This window comes from Trachymyrmex cornetzi, unplaced genomic scaffold, assembly GCF_001594075.2.
Source record: "Trachymyrmex cornetzi isolate Tcor2-1 unplaced genomic scaffold, Tcor1.1 scaffold299, whole genome shotgun sequence".
Taxonomy (NCBI): domain Eukaryota; kingdom Metazoa; phylum Arthropoda; class Insecta; order Hymenoptera; family Formicidae; genus Trachymyrmex; species Trachymyrmex cornetzi.
Window position 1 is genome coordinate 1,641,121 of NW_017297680.1, and position 14,105 is coordinate 1,655,225.

Genomic DNA, 14,105 nt, shown 5'->3' on the forward strand with positions numbered 1-14,105 from the left:
TCTCTCTCTCTCTCTCTCTCTCTCTCTCCCTTCCTCCGACCATACACCTCTTTCCTTTTCTCATTCTCTTTGTGTGATATCTTTCCCGACTTCTGCGCCTCCGACCTCGCAACCCTCTTTCTTTCCAACCCTCGGCGTACTCGCTCTCCCGTGTCATCTCTCCGTCGCTCCCGTTTCGCGCCGTTCGTTCGTACCCCCTTTCAGGGTTCCGCTTCGCTCTCTTCCCCTGTTTTCCCCCCCATCAGCCCCTCCGCCCGCTCCACCTACTCGGGCGCTCCCTCCGGCACGAGACTCGCCTCCCTTCGGAGCACAATCAATCGTCGTGCACGAAACGCTGCGCAACCCCGCGAGCGATGCGTAAATTGGAAAGCGCCTGACGATTACACGCGCGTTTCTCGCACTTTCGGCCGCCGCTATGTCGTGCGCGCGCGCGCTGCACCGAATTGCGCAACCCTGGAATACACGCGTCGCGGAGTCAGATCCACGTAGATGGCGTGTACTCGTACACGCGATCGCCCCTCCGTCCCCTCCACCGCCCTGGCTGGGCCGACGTTCCCCTTTGTTCCTCGACGACGTCGACGCCCGCCGTCGCCGTCGCGCACGTCATTAATCGCAGCTTTTTTTACTGCGCCTCGCCTACTTCACCTCTCTTCGTGCCTATCACGATGTTCCATTCTACCGCAATTACAGAGATAACAGAGTTTTTCATAGATACACAACTAACTGTGTAATCAAATGTTATAATAAGCGTTATAAAATGTAGAATGGATTTTCCAAAATTGAATATCCGATACGCGCAATGTTGTATGTTCGAACTTTGTTGTTGGACTATAACGAATAGTATTGAATAATTAGTATTGATTTGTATTGAATTGTTAATCAAGTATGAACAGATTTTGCTTAAGTACACAATTTTCATATATCGAACGTGATGGGGAAATATGCAAATGCATTTATATCGCATTCTCTGTTTGGGAAAAATAAGTATAATGTTATAGCAATTATTCCAATTATACAGATGATACTTCTCGGCTCGCGAAATATAAATAACGGTGTAGCGGACGCTAAAATATCGTATTCTGTACTTAACATTTTTCTGGTAAACATGTATAATTAATTATTGCGTGCATTCGTTTTCATAACGTGCTCAGCTTAATTTGTTTAACCTGCTTATGGAAGGAATTATACATCGATGCATCATTGTTTGTATTAATCCGATAAGCGCAAAAATTCGTCAATGATAGGAGACAGATTTACATTTGTAAATCATAAAATGAACATTTCTCAAATATTCGCACTTTGTTTCAAAACAGTCAATCAATTAAACGCAATTATGTTCAAAAAATGAACAAATGTATAAAGCGCGAATTTGTCTCAGTATTATTTCAATTACGAAAAGAAGAAACGTTTTGCTTTACGATTCTTATATCTTAAAATTACTTCGTGTAAATAACAAAATTACACGAGCTTATCGTGGAATTTTTCGATAATTAAAGGCAAAATCATTGACGCCTGAATGGAAAATTACGTAGCGGTTACGTCGTGAAAACAAAAATGCGACTCGGAAATGTCAGTAGTCTCATGATACGCGAATTAGTTACGATATCGATTTGAACTCGTTCTATAATCTACAACGTCTACTATATTGCGACATACCTAATGGCTCGTAGTAACACGTATTTTTCCAAAAGTGATAGACATATAATGGAAAATATGGATTGAACTACCGTGTCGATTTTTATCGTGAAAAACATGTAACTTTTTATTGCGAAAAACACACGTGTCTTTTATGCAGCTGTTACGATATTAATGTGCTAAACTATTAAATATAACACTGTCCATTAAGATAGCAAAAGGTTTTGTTGTTTCTCAACCAAGCTTCTTTATAAATAAAGTTGAAAAACCAACATTTTTTTTAAAAGTCGTTAAAATTTTTTTTTTTTTCGCGCGTGGAAAGAATATATACTAAAGTTCTGTATGATTTATTTTGCTTCGATTTCACTGAAATTCTCAATTTACTTTGATACGACAAATCTCCCTCGTCAACCTGATACAATTGCAGTTAAAACTATCACTATTTCGCAATTTACTCAACAGAAATTTGTCGATTTCTGTATGTTGACACTTTCTATATGTTATTTTTCTCTTACTCTTATTTTACTCTTTTTATAAGCTCGTTTGTCAAAAAAAGGAGTACAAATGAAACAAACGGATTCAAGATACGATGCGGACAAAAGCTGTGGAAAACGACAAAATAATCATCGTGCGAATTGATATCGTTCAAAAATCGTTTGTAGTGCAAACACGTTACAAAGGCTATACTTCGTAGCTGAGAGCGAGAGGCCCTGACACGCTTCTGCCGCGAGCGACGTCGATGGCGCGCGCGTTGCCATGCCGGGAAGCGCCCCGTGCCCTGCTTCGTGCTCCGCTCGCTCGTTAAAAGTGGCCATTTAATATCTCTGGAACGACGCGAGATATCGAGATGAAACTTTTGCCAGATGATTCTCTACCGTTTGTCATGCTTATTTATTTGGTCAGGAACCCAATCGCGTTGACAGTTTCCGCGTAAAATGCGTTCCGAGGTTCGCGCTCTAACGATGAGACGCATGCGCCTTACGGAGAACCGACCGACGTTTTTTTTTCGACTTTTCGCCTAACAACTCCGGGCGGTCGACGGACAATTTGGAGATTGCGATATGCATATATTCGAGGTATTTTGTTAAGATTTAAACGATATTCGACTCGTTGCGCATTCATCGTGTTATTCGCGCACAACAAATGAGATGGCGCCGGGAAAATATTCTTGGTAACAAAAGGTGCACGCAAAACACACGCAAGAGTTTTTTGTATTCACAAAAATAAATAGCATTTACAAAATAATTGAAAATTCTAGTTTGTAATGGCAGCGTTCAATGGAAAAAAGCTTTGTAGCTGTGTGTATGTGTGTGTGTTGTAAAATTTTTTAATATGATTGACCCTTCGTGCCTCACTAGCTCTAAATGTCTAATTAATCATATTATAGAATCTTAGGCCGGTATTCATAGTCGAATCTTATAGCGTTTTTCACTGGCAGAGCTGGTGCGCACTTAGTGCACTTTAAAGCCGTTGTACATAAATCGACGTAAAGATGTACGTTTAATAAAAATATAGAAACGAATTAAACCGCGAAATTCTCAATTCACATTTTATTGTGGTATTTGATAAAATATACATTGGGTATTTTATTAATTGATAGATATCTCACTTTTACATTCAAGGTAGTCACTTTTATATTCAATATTAGGTTAATGTACAACAGCTTTAATGTGCATTGAGTGCGCATCAATTCTGCTGAAAAACGCTTTTATATTCAAGATCATCTTTAAGTACAGTCTTAAGAAGTCACGAACCAATTAGAGGGCCATATTAGCGTCTTAAGACATTACTTAAGATAGTCTTGAAATAAGAACGGACTATGAATACCGCCCTTATAACAGTTGAAAATCTGCTTTTTCTGGTGAACGCAAGCGCATTTCAAGTTTTTCTTCATACGAAAATCTTTCATTTAGCAGTTTAGCTCCTCGAAGATTATACTTTTTGAAATCGTGAAAGACAAAAGCCGAAAGCAATGGCTGCGTTCAGCAGAATGTTTATTTTGCAACTATTGAAAATTTTCTCCGCGCTGAATATGAATTATACTTTTAGATTTATTAGTATAATCCAATTAGTGCAAAGAAAACTTCCAACAGTTGCAAAATATACATTCTTGAACACATTGAATTTTCTAGAACATTATGTTGCATCCATGGAAATATCGCACTTAGGGCTGGTATTCAAAGTCGACTCGTATATTTAAGACAGTTTTAAGTACAGTCTTATGCCCGTGTCACACTATTATACGCATTAGAGGTTGAGGATATTGCGAACTTAGAATTAAAATTCAGCCGATCAGAATGAAACAAATTAAAATTAAAATTAAAATTATCTTATTGATCGAATTCTAATCTTCATATCATGAACTAATCAGAGAGTTGTATTAGCATCTTAAGACATTACTTAAAAGACGATCTTAAAATAAAAGCGAATTATGAATATCGCTCTTAGATCTTATCACGAGTACAATATTTAATCATGCTTGTTATACTCTATCCAGTGTTCGTAATCGATCTTTTTAGACCGTTTTAAGTAATGTGTTAAAATGTTGTTGGTACTTATCATTTCGAGAGAGATAATGGGATATATGTTTGATCTTTTCACGCACAACTCAAAGATATCAGCGCTGAGTACGAATTTAGGGACTACTAATTGGGATCCAAATTGAATAACCAGACATCTGCTATTGTATGGTTTCTATAACGAGGAACTAATCAGAAATTCTTATATTTCCCTAATAATCTATTAAAACTAGATTCTATGTTAGGAAAACAGATTAGAATCCTTTTAGTTTTCCTTTTTTAGGGAAATCTCGTAGAAATCCATAAATAGGGGAAAGATGGAGAAATTTCCACACAGGATTTTACATTTGTGATCTGAAAAGGCGCATTCTTTTTATATAAAGTAAAATGGCGGAATGGAAGTGAGGATCAAGAAGAACCGAAACCAAGAGTTGACATAAATAGTGCAATAATAGGATAAAAACGAAATGTTACCCTTGAAACTGCCGCCATATACAAAATGGAAAACTGAAGTATGCGAATACATAGATGTGCGATTATTCGATAGATATAGAAAGATATATACGGCAAAAGGAAAATAAGTGAGAGTAAAAATTTGCGAGTTTCCACAAATGCTAATGTGACTTGTAATTGGCTTGTGACATCTTAAGATTGTATTTATAAGACAGTCTTAAATATAAGAACCGACTATGAATACTTATATATAGATACTAAGTATTTCATTGTCATACGACAAATTTTTTGAGCATATTGATTGACTACCAGACAAAGAATTTCTGGAGACTAAAGAACTTTTGTATTCTGTAACCAATAACATGCTTGAAAAATTTGTCGCACGACAAATGAAACAGTACTCTATAAGGCTCTGACGGGTAATGGTTTTAGCATCACGACGGGCGACTTCTCGGCATAAAGAGGTACACGAGGTGATTATTTGCTCGCCGGACTGTACCAGTACCAGCTACACGAGCTGATCGAAGAGAAATAAACGAAACTCGCCGACAGCTTCAACCTATGCTTTTCCAACGAATTATCGATTTATCGTCAGATCCTTCTCGCTCTTACACGAACCTGTGCTTTCACGTCGGCCGAGAGATGTGTGCCGGATGATTCTATGCAGTCGCAAAACTTTCATCGATGCGCGCGTTGCGAAATTATGTGGCCTTCGCATGCAGCGACGCGACGAACGTAAAAAATACCCTCTGATAAAGATAATCGAACGATTTGAACGAATAGCTACGCGACCAAACGGAAGATAAAACCGAGACGAGAATTATCATGATTATAGCCATTGCCGTCAATCATTTCACCGTAATCGTCTGCACGATCATTTTTACAGACAACTTAATCTCTATTATAAACAAAATCACATGGCAATTTATCAATATATTAATCGGATTGAATCTTTCGTGAAATTTCTTATAGTGAGTTTTATCGGTCATTTCATATGCAGAACTACTGCATTCTGATAAATTTCAGTGATTGAGTCATTAAAAGAGGTTGTATTAAGTTTCTGGCAAAAATAAAAAGTTCAGAGATATACAAAAATTATACATATATTAAAGGATTATTAAGCAGAGTGTTGCTTGCCTTGCAGGAAACATCGGAAATATGAAGAACATCGTATAAAAAAGTCAATTTAATGTTATCAAGTTATTACATTTATTGATGAAATTTGTTAAATAAAACATCAAGGCAACAAGACCAATTCCGACAACAAGAACTGTATTGTTACTTAAATACGTAACTTGGCGGAAATCGACGAACGATGTGTCCGATATGAAATAAGTTTGGTTTTAAATTCTTTGATTAATGAACTTGCTTTAGGGAGGAGCACAGACTTTCGATATTTCATATTGATATGAATTAAAATACGCAGTACCAATACGGCAATATGTTGGAAATGATTAAATATCTATTAGAAAATATTGTTACTTTTTTTACACGTTTTAGATATTATATAGAGATGCGAAGAGCACAAACTTTTGATAGTTTGTATCGATACGAATTGTGAATCAAAATATGCAGTACCAATATAGCAATGTATTACACAAATAACTGGTCAGGTGATCTGTTGTCGGCCTCTCTTATTTCCCTTTTGGTTGTGTGTTCCAAAATTCATCGCTATATAGTGTTGAAAACCTATAGTGCACGTAACGTAAACTATAGCCTTTCAGGATTGACTATTGACAGGTTGATAGTAAATTTTGGAAACACAGTTTTTGCATCAAATATATTGATATTTAAGTTCTAAATCCGATACGCTATGATACGAAAACTTAAGGAAACTCGAAGTTTCGATGCAAATATAGAATATCAAAAGGATAATTAATGATGCGATATTTTAAAATATCAAATCATATCGGAACATCCCTAACTTGCTTATTAAATTATAATATTTAAATTACTAACAATATAGTTTTGGTTGCTTAATTTTCGGAATATTTTTATATCTTAACAATTCATAGTTTTATTATCTTTGATTTTTTTCATGTTTCCGACGTTCCCCATCAAGCGATACTGCACTATTCGATTCCTTTTAATAACCCTTTAACTCTTAAACGCTTTTTTGGTATGGCACAACAATCCAATAATCCACAATAATCCTGACTTTTTTTTCACTGCTTTTCCAGTGCTTTTTCCGTTATTTATACCTTCTTTATTAATAAAGATACATACATTTGCTTGGTCATTAAATTCCTTAATGCCTGGCGTTTCAATCGAAAAAAAATATTTACAATATATGTTTATTTTTATGAAAATTATAAGTGCAATCGAATGGTTTGGGTATGCCATATTGAAGTGTGTTAATCTCGTAGTATGGCGTTTAATGTGATATGTATATTTTGGAGCTTTTCCATTGGACCGAAAAACAGCCAAAACTTAATATTCTCTTTACTGATGGGACATGCAAAGTCTCAAAAAACCATAATCTCGAAAATTAAAAATTGTATACTAAATGTGTCGAAAAGTCACGATCCCGAAATTTAAAAACTGTGACAATGTCCCGAAAAGTCAATTCCGGAATCTTATCCCGGATCTACAATAGATTTTTAAGTCTTAAGCCATAAAGAATGGACGAATCAATTATTCTCCTCATATTCGACTGTAGTTGATCAATTTCTTACGGCTAAAGGCTTAAAACATCTATTGTAAATCCGGACTTAGAAAAGGGACAATATCCCGAAAAGTCACAATAATTCCGAAATATGACTTTTCTAGATATTGTCTCATTCTTAATATTTCGGGATTATGACTTTTTGGGACATTATCACACTTTTTAAATTTCGGGATTATGACTTTTCGGGATATATTGTAGTAATTTTTAATTTTCGAAGTGCGGTTTAATACGTTTTCAATCGTTTGTGCAAATAAATATGCAATTCGCACATAATAAGTTTATTAGCTTGAATTTTACATATAAAAAAAACAATATTTTCTCATTTAGAATAAAGTTCATTTTTTCACTTGTTATTTGACAAATAATAATCTAGGTAAGAGATTTGAATGAACCGAATTGTTCAAGCAGTGCAGAGAATAGAAACGTTCGAAGTTCCAGGACAGCTCGTACAGCTCGAATTAAATCAATAGCCAATGAAAAATTTGAGCGAAAATGGAATGTATTCATAGCAAACAGGAATCGCCAGCTTTTGTTTGTTCTGTTATTCAAGTGAATGTATTTAATACACGTTTTCATCGTGTTTCTATTATCGGAATATCTTTTGTCCTTTGGATATATTTGTTTTAATCTGCAGTCTTAAAAACGTTGAATAAATTTAGATTCGATCAAATAATTCAAATTGTTCTAAAGCAATTATTCATAGTAAGTATTTAATTGAGAATAACGTGATAATTATGATTTAATTTTATACATCTAGTAGATTGCTCATTTATTGTAAACGTGCCATTTTCCGTAATGTTTTAAATACATATTAATGAGTAATTTTTTGTATAAAGATTATATGAAAGAAAATACTAAGTTAATAGAAATATTACAAAAAAATATATTAAATACATTCACTCCAATAATAGATAATCTATGTTATTCATCCGACAAAATTTCTACGGTTTTTCCGCGTTTCCTAAATTGGAGATCATTTTGGGTAAAATAAATTATTGAAAGGAATAAATACAAGTTGTAATATTCATGAAATTGTTGATGTATGCAGTCAAATGATGGTATGAATACAGCATCCAAAGCTTAATGAAAAAAGCGAGAGAGAGAGAGAGAGAGAGAGAGAGAAATACAACTTTTAAGTGATTCCGCGCGGAAGATACGCGTCGCATAATAAATCGCTAGGACCGATGATGCAATTATGATCGCGTCGGGATGAGGCGGCGAGAATATCAGTGATGTGCGCTGTCACATACACGTACATACATATTCGAGATATTTCTCTGCAGATTCGAGATATTTCCCTATCCACGGATCTCGCCGAGCACGACGCGGTCCAGCAACATCATGGGCATTAGCATGCGACTCCGGCCGGCGTACTCACCGGCATTGTGGGCTCGGTTATCGTCCCTGCCCTCGGGCCGTATCGGCACTCCGAGGAGGGACCACATACACTGAACGAGTATACTTCGTGCTTCTTTGCTCCCTTTCCTCTTTCTCACTTTGCCTCTCGCTTCCCTTCTTTGTTCCGAGCGTGCCAAGCGGGATACCTTATCGTCCTTCGGACGAGCTGTTCCCTCTGTTCCTTCCTTTCGAGCGAAGAGTCGTGTGCGAGGAATCAAGGATGTCTTGGATGTCTCGATAATAGATGGATCGGGAATAAATAAAGCACACAGAACGGTGAGACGTTGGCGTTTTCATTTAACACATTGACTGTCATGGTGGTCACAGGACTTTTGTATATCGTTGATATCCTGATGGTCACTGCAGATGGTCGGCGCTATTGAAATATTTTAAAGTAAAAAACTCTTGTAAAAATACCATCTAATATCAAATTTTAAATCACATAAATGGCTAAATAATAATATAAAAAGTACGCTATTCAACGCACCATAAGAGGATGTAGTCTTATTTAATCATATTATAAAATATTTTGACACTATATAGATTCTGATACTTCTACTGTGAGATACACGACAAGCATACAAAACTCAGGCAATATGTTGACCGTAAAATTTTGGGTTTCATGATGGTGGAGTTGTGTTTTTCGGTGTCCGCCGTAGTCACAGCATGTTTAAGTTAGAATACGGTTCAGTTCAAAAACATTCCCAAATACTTATTCCAAGAATTATAATACAAAAGTGGATCCTATGTTTTATACGGGATCTACAATAAAAGTCGTAGCAGTCGCAGGGTCTCAAGTAAAAAACTAATCGTACCCGAATATTCTTCTCATATTCGACTGTGATTGGTTAATTTTTTACGACATAAGACCCTACGCTCGGTACGACTTCTATTGTAGACTCCTTGTAATGGTTAAGTCGAAATTATACCGAAGCAGGTAGTAAAGAACCTGTAGAGAGAGAAGAGAGAGACCCCAAATTTTTTTTTGCAGAAAAGATTTATCCAGTTTCTCAGCTTTCAAAAATAACACATTCCTATCTTAATCAATCAATGTATATGTCACAGTCTTTTTGCGAGATCAGCCTTTTAGGAAAAAGACTAGCTTTTTTGCAAAAAGGCAATTGTGCGAATAACGCGGGCAATTTAACAATTCAACATAAAAGATTTTTTAATCGCGTTAAAAATGAAAGCAATTTGTGATGGATTCGATACAATGTCTTTTCGTAATTTCTTTGTTCTTTCATATTGGATTTCCTCCAAATCATGCCACCATTTTGTATGACAATTCGGGAGGTAAAACTTGGAACATGGGTGCTCCCAGAATACGATTCGATATGGTTCCTTTTCCGGTTGCCATCTCGATTCATTGCCGGGAACGTACAGCCTGATGGTAAAGCCTGAAGTTTGACGCATTGCGTCGTTCCTCAGGCACAATGTTGATTCATATACGCCATATGCACGCACACATGTGTGCGCGCGCGCGCGCGTCTGTTTGTAATGCGGCCGCCCGCGGCTTCGCGTCGTCGCGTTATCTGGCCTGTCTTATCGCGCGGACTCGCCTCGCGGCATTTAAGTACGCTTTGCTGCAATGCAACCGACGACACGGCTTTCGTACAGTTCGCGCCGAATCCTAAAAAAGGAAGAATTCGACGAGACTTTGACGAGCTACTCTACGGTAACTACTATAACGACCTCTCTTTAAAAAAAAAAAGTCGATGAATATGTTACCTACTCGAAGCAGAAGGCTTTAGTGAAATTTTCATTTTGAATTATAAATTTATCTCGAATGTTTTACTTGCATTTTTTGTACGTTCGTTTATCGGAGTTATTTTGTTATTATTTGTTTTTTCCTTACTGAAAAAAACATCAACAAGACTGATATTTTAGTGAGGACAAACAGAATTTCTGGTTATAGTAACTAGAGTTGTTTCATTGGTTTAATCAAAACATTTTTTTCAATGCTGTTACTTATTTAATATTTATGTCACATGGAAGATTATAATATGAATTATAAAAATTTATGTAAACAAAATAAATATAAGAACTAGAAAAAAGATAAGAAACTTAAATGGTCATTTTGAGGCATACAATGTTTTTACAATATTCAATCCTTAAAGCTTTCTTAATCAAATAGCCATTTACGACCATTTACGGCCGTAGCAATGATAATATAAAATAATGTTCCGTCTCCCAATTTTTATTTAACAATCGACAATTATACCGTTCATTAGTCATGTATGATGAAATCTCGACACATTTTACATTGAAATCCATACGCTGAATAACTTAATCAATTAACGAACCAGTATTACTGATGTAACGAATCGACGCATTATTCTATATAAGTATAGAGTTTAGAGTTTATATGGACTCGACTTTTCGCTCGGTATTTACTCGAGGCATGTGATTCATTCTCGTTTGCATCCTGCTGGGGATGACCTGCGGCTTGTTGTCTGTTTTGGGACCAGGGGCCGGCTGGGTCCTACCATTTTGTTGGCTTAGCAGGTCGTCCAGTCCTTCCCCTCGGAACTCATCTGCGCACGAATGCGGTAGATCTAAAAGGAAGCGATGTTTCCTTTCCTTTTTACCGTCTGCAGACTTTTAATCATCTCTTTTTGAATTTCCTTGTCTTTTTCTTCTGTCAGCATTACTGTAAATTTAAGAACACATGACGCATTCTTAAGTCGACCTTCCTAAGCCGATCATTAATTATTATTAATGATCAATATCCTATATACGATAATCACTCTTCTGCCAACTTTAACGTATTTGTTTCGTTTTAATTTGAGGAACAAAAAATCATCCAAAAAATCGAATTCTTTCAAGAACGATGATGCTTGACGCGCGTTTGCGTAGATATCAAATATTTGATGATGATATACGAATAGAGAATCCTACGTACATTTTGATTTTTCCACGTATATGCTTGAATTGAAGCATAACATAACATTCGATATTTAAATGATATCTGCAGGTAATATTTGTACGTTAGCAAGTTGCCAATAGTGTCTTCAGTTGTTATCAAACTCCATTTGCGTTTAAAAAGTTGATGATTTCTGAAAAATATTGAAATCTATCGCGTACGGTAGCCCGAAAGACGGATTCCGCGCGTCTGCTATAACTCGGCTTCCGTCGGTGCGATCGGGATAAGATTTGAATGGTAGAGCTGCGAAATGGTGTGGAATCGTATGCAAAAGGAGCGAAGTCGCTATCGTGCCTGGAAGCCGAGATATAAATTAGCGGTTTTTCGTCTGCGCGCGAGGAGTCGAAATCGCGCACCACGCTGCGCATGTTGCCTGCCTCTCTCGAGTGAGTGGAACTTTCCACGCCGCGAGACCCGACGACCTCGGCCTCAGTATCGATATCTTAGGTGAGATCATTGATCCGATTCTTTCTTCCCTCCTGGAGTTATGCAACGAAATTTGACAATTTTCGTAATCGAGCCTCCGTGTTTCCGGAGAAACGTTTCCGGAAAATGCGAGAATTAGCGGCAACGTTCTCATTGCCAGGCGTTGTCCGAAGATCAATATAATAAATTGACGGCGTAAAAGTACGATTTCGCTGAACAAGCAAAGATTTTGACAAGCATTTCGCTGCATCAGTATTTTGCGAGAATTTTGTGAGTGAGAATTAATCTATCTGCCGCGAAATATATTGCTAACAATATAAGAGACGTACGTTTAATTAAATGATAAAATTAAATGATATTAATAATTAATTTTGAAGCATGTGCTTTTTATTGACATATAATGATATGGGAATTTTACGCGTTTTGCAAACAGCATTTCTTGTTAGCAAGCTTTTGATTGTTGCGTTTATTACATCGATAGTCTGTTTGTTTCCGACTTGTTATTGATAGTGCGTATTAACAGTGTTTTTATAAAAATATATATGTGAACTCGTTTCTAATAACTGTAATAACTCTTTCGTGGTAATCACGAAGTTTAATAACTAAAGAGACGAGAAAAAGAAAGACGGATTCCGCGCGCGCGAATGAGTTACGAGACAACCCGGGAAACATCGACTAGAAAAATTCTACATTCATACCTTTCCATATATCGTGTCACATGAATATGAAAATATGAGTGAGCTGATGCAACAAATTTGCGCGTTCCGTTAAAACATTGCTTCTCGCATGTTTTTATTCGCTTCGCAACACAACTTCGTAATTATACTCTTGGGACATCCTAGCCTTCGAAATATTTTTTTCCTAGCTAAAGTGGTAAAATATATTTAAACGTAGTATAGGGATTTAGCGAAATATCAAATCGGAGCTGATTATAAAACAAAAATTCAAATACAGTAAATATTCAAATACGCTAAACAATTTTATGAATATCGCACGTCTATTCTTTTATTTCCTCCCTCCTCTTCTCGTTTTCAATGTCTATACACGCCATTTTAAGCGGAGGAAGTAACGTCATGCTACAAAGAATCTCTCATAATTCTCGAAGATTTCTTGGATCGTGATGGAGAACAAATTCGTTGGATATCCTCATAGAGAACATGCGTTATTAACGACAATAAATCGAAAAATGCAGTAAACCGACATTGTGGTTTTCACTTCGACTTTAATGGCACGTTATAGAGTTGGTAATCTCAAGTTAACAGATCACAGTGATCACGTTTGCAATGGGTATTATATAAATAATAAACTGTTCGCAAAGCACACGTACGTCTCTTCACCGAAGTCATTATAACTGAACAAAGTGTAGCTTGTTCTGTGTATATGGGCGAAGATTAAAAATAGACAGAAGAATCGGATGATTCATATTCTGATCGTTCTGGATCGATATTTATACAATTCTAGTTGCAAATGATCTTTTTCGACGGCGACTTCTTACTGTCTCCTTCCTTTAAGACGTTATACACGCGTTGGATGAACTCCTACGTCAAAATTCTTGTATCCTACGTCCGTATATACTTTATCTTGAAAAAATGTGTCTCTACAATAAGAACGAAATATGCATTGATCGCGCAGAAACGGATATCTGCGAGTATAGTCGATTTTAGCGAGAGTGTTGAGCTTCGGAGAAATTAATGCTTGAAGTTTACGATCTCTCTGACGCTAACATTTTTACGTCCTCGGAAATAGGATAATTACTGTGGATCATGTAATCGTCATTTGACTAACTGCCCTATAATTTCAACGTGTTGTTGAGACGACCCCCTGATGGTTTATTATTCTAGCAAAATCACCAGTGATGTAGCAGAAATTCTCTGATATATTTATAGAAAAATGTTTGAATTCTTCTCACCAAAACTTAATGTAAAACTTTACACATTTAAAAATATCTAAAAAGTGCAAGCTACAGCAATTTTATAAATCACAACAGTGAGGAATCAAAATTATTTGGTATCAATACGAAGATTAATATTAGTAACAGAAAGAAAAATGCTCGATACTCTTAAATTGAATAGACAATTCATAA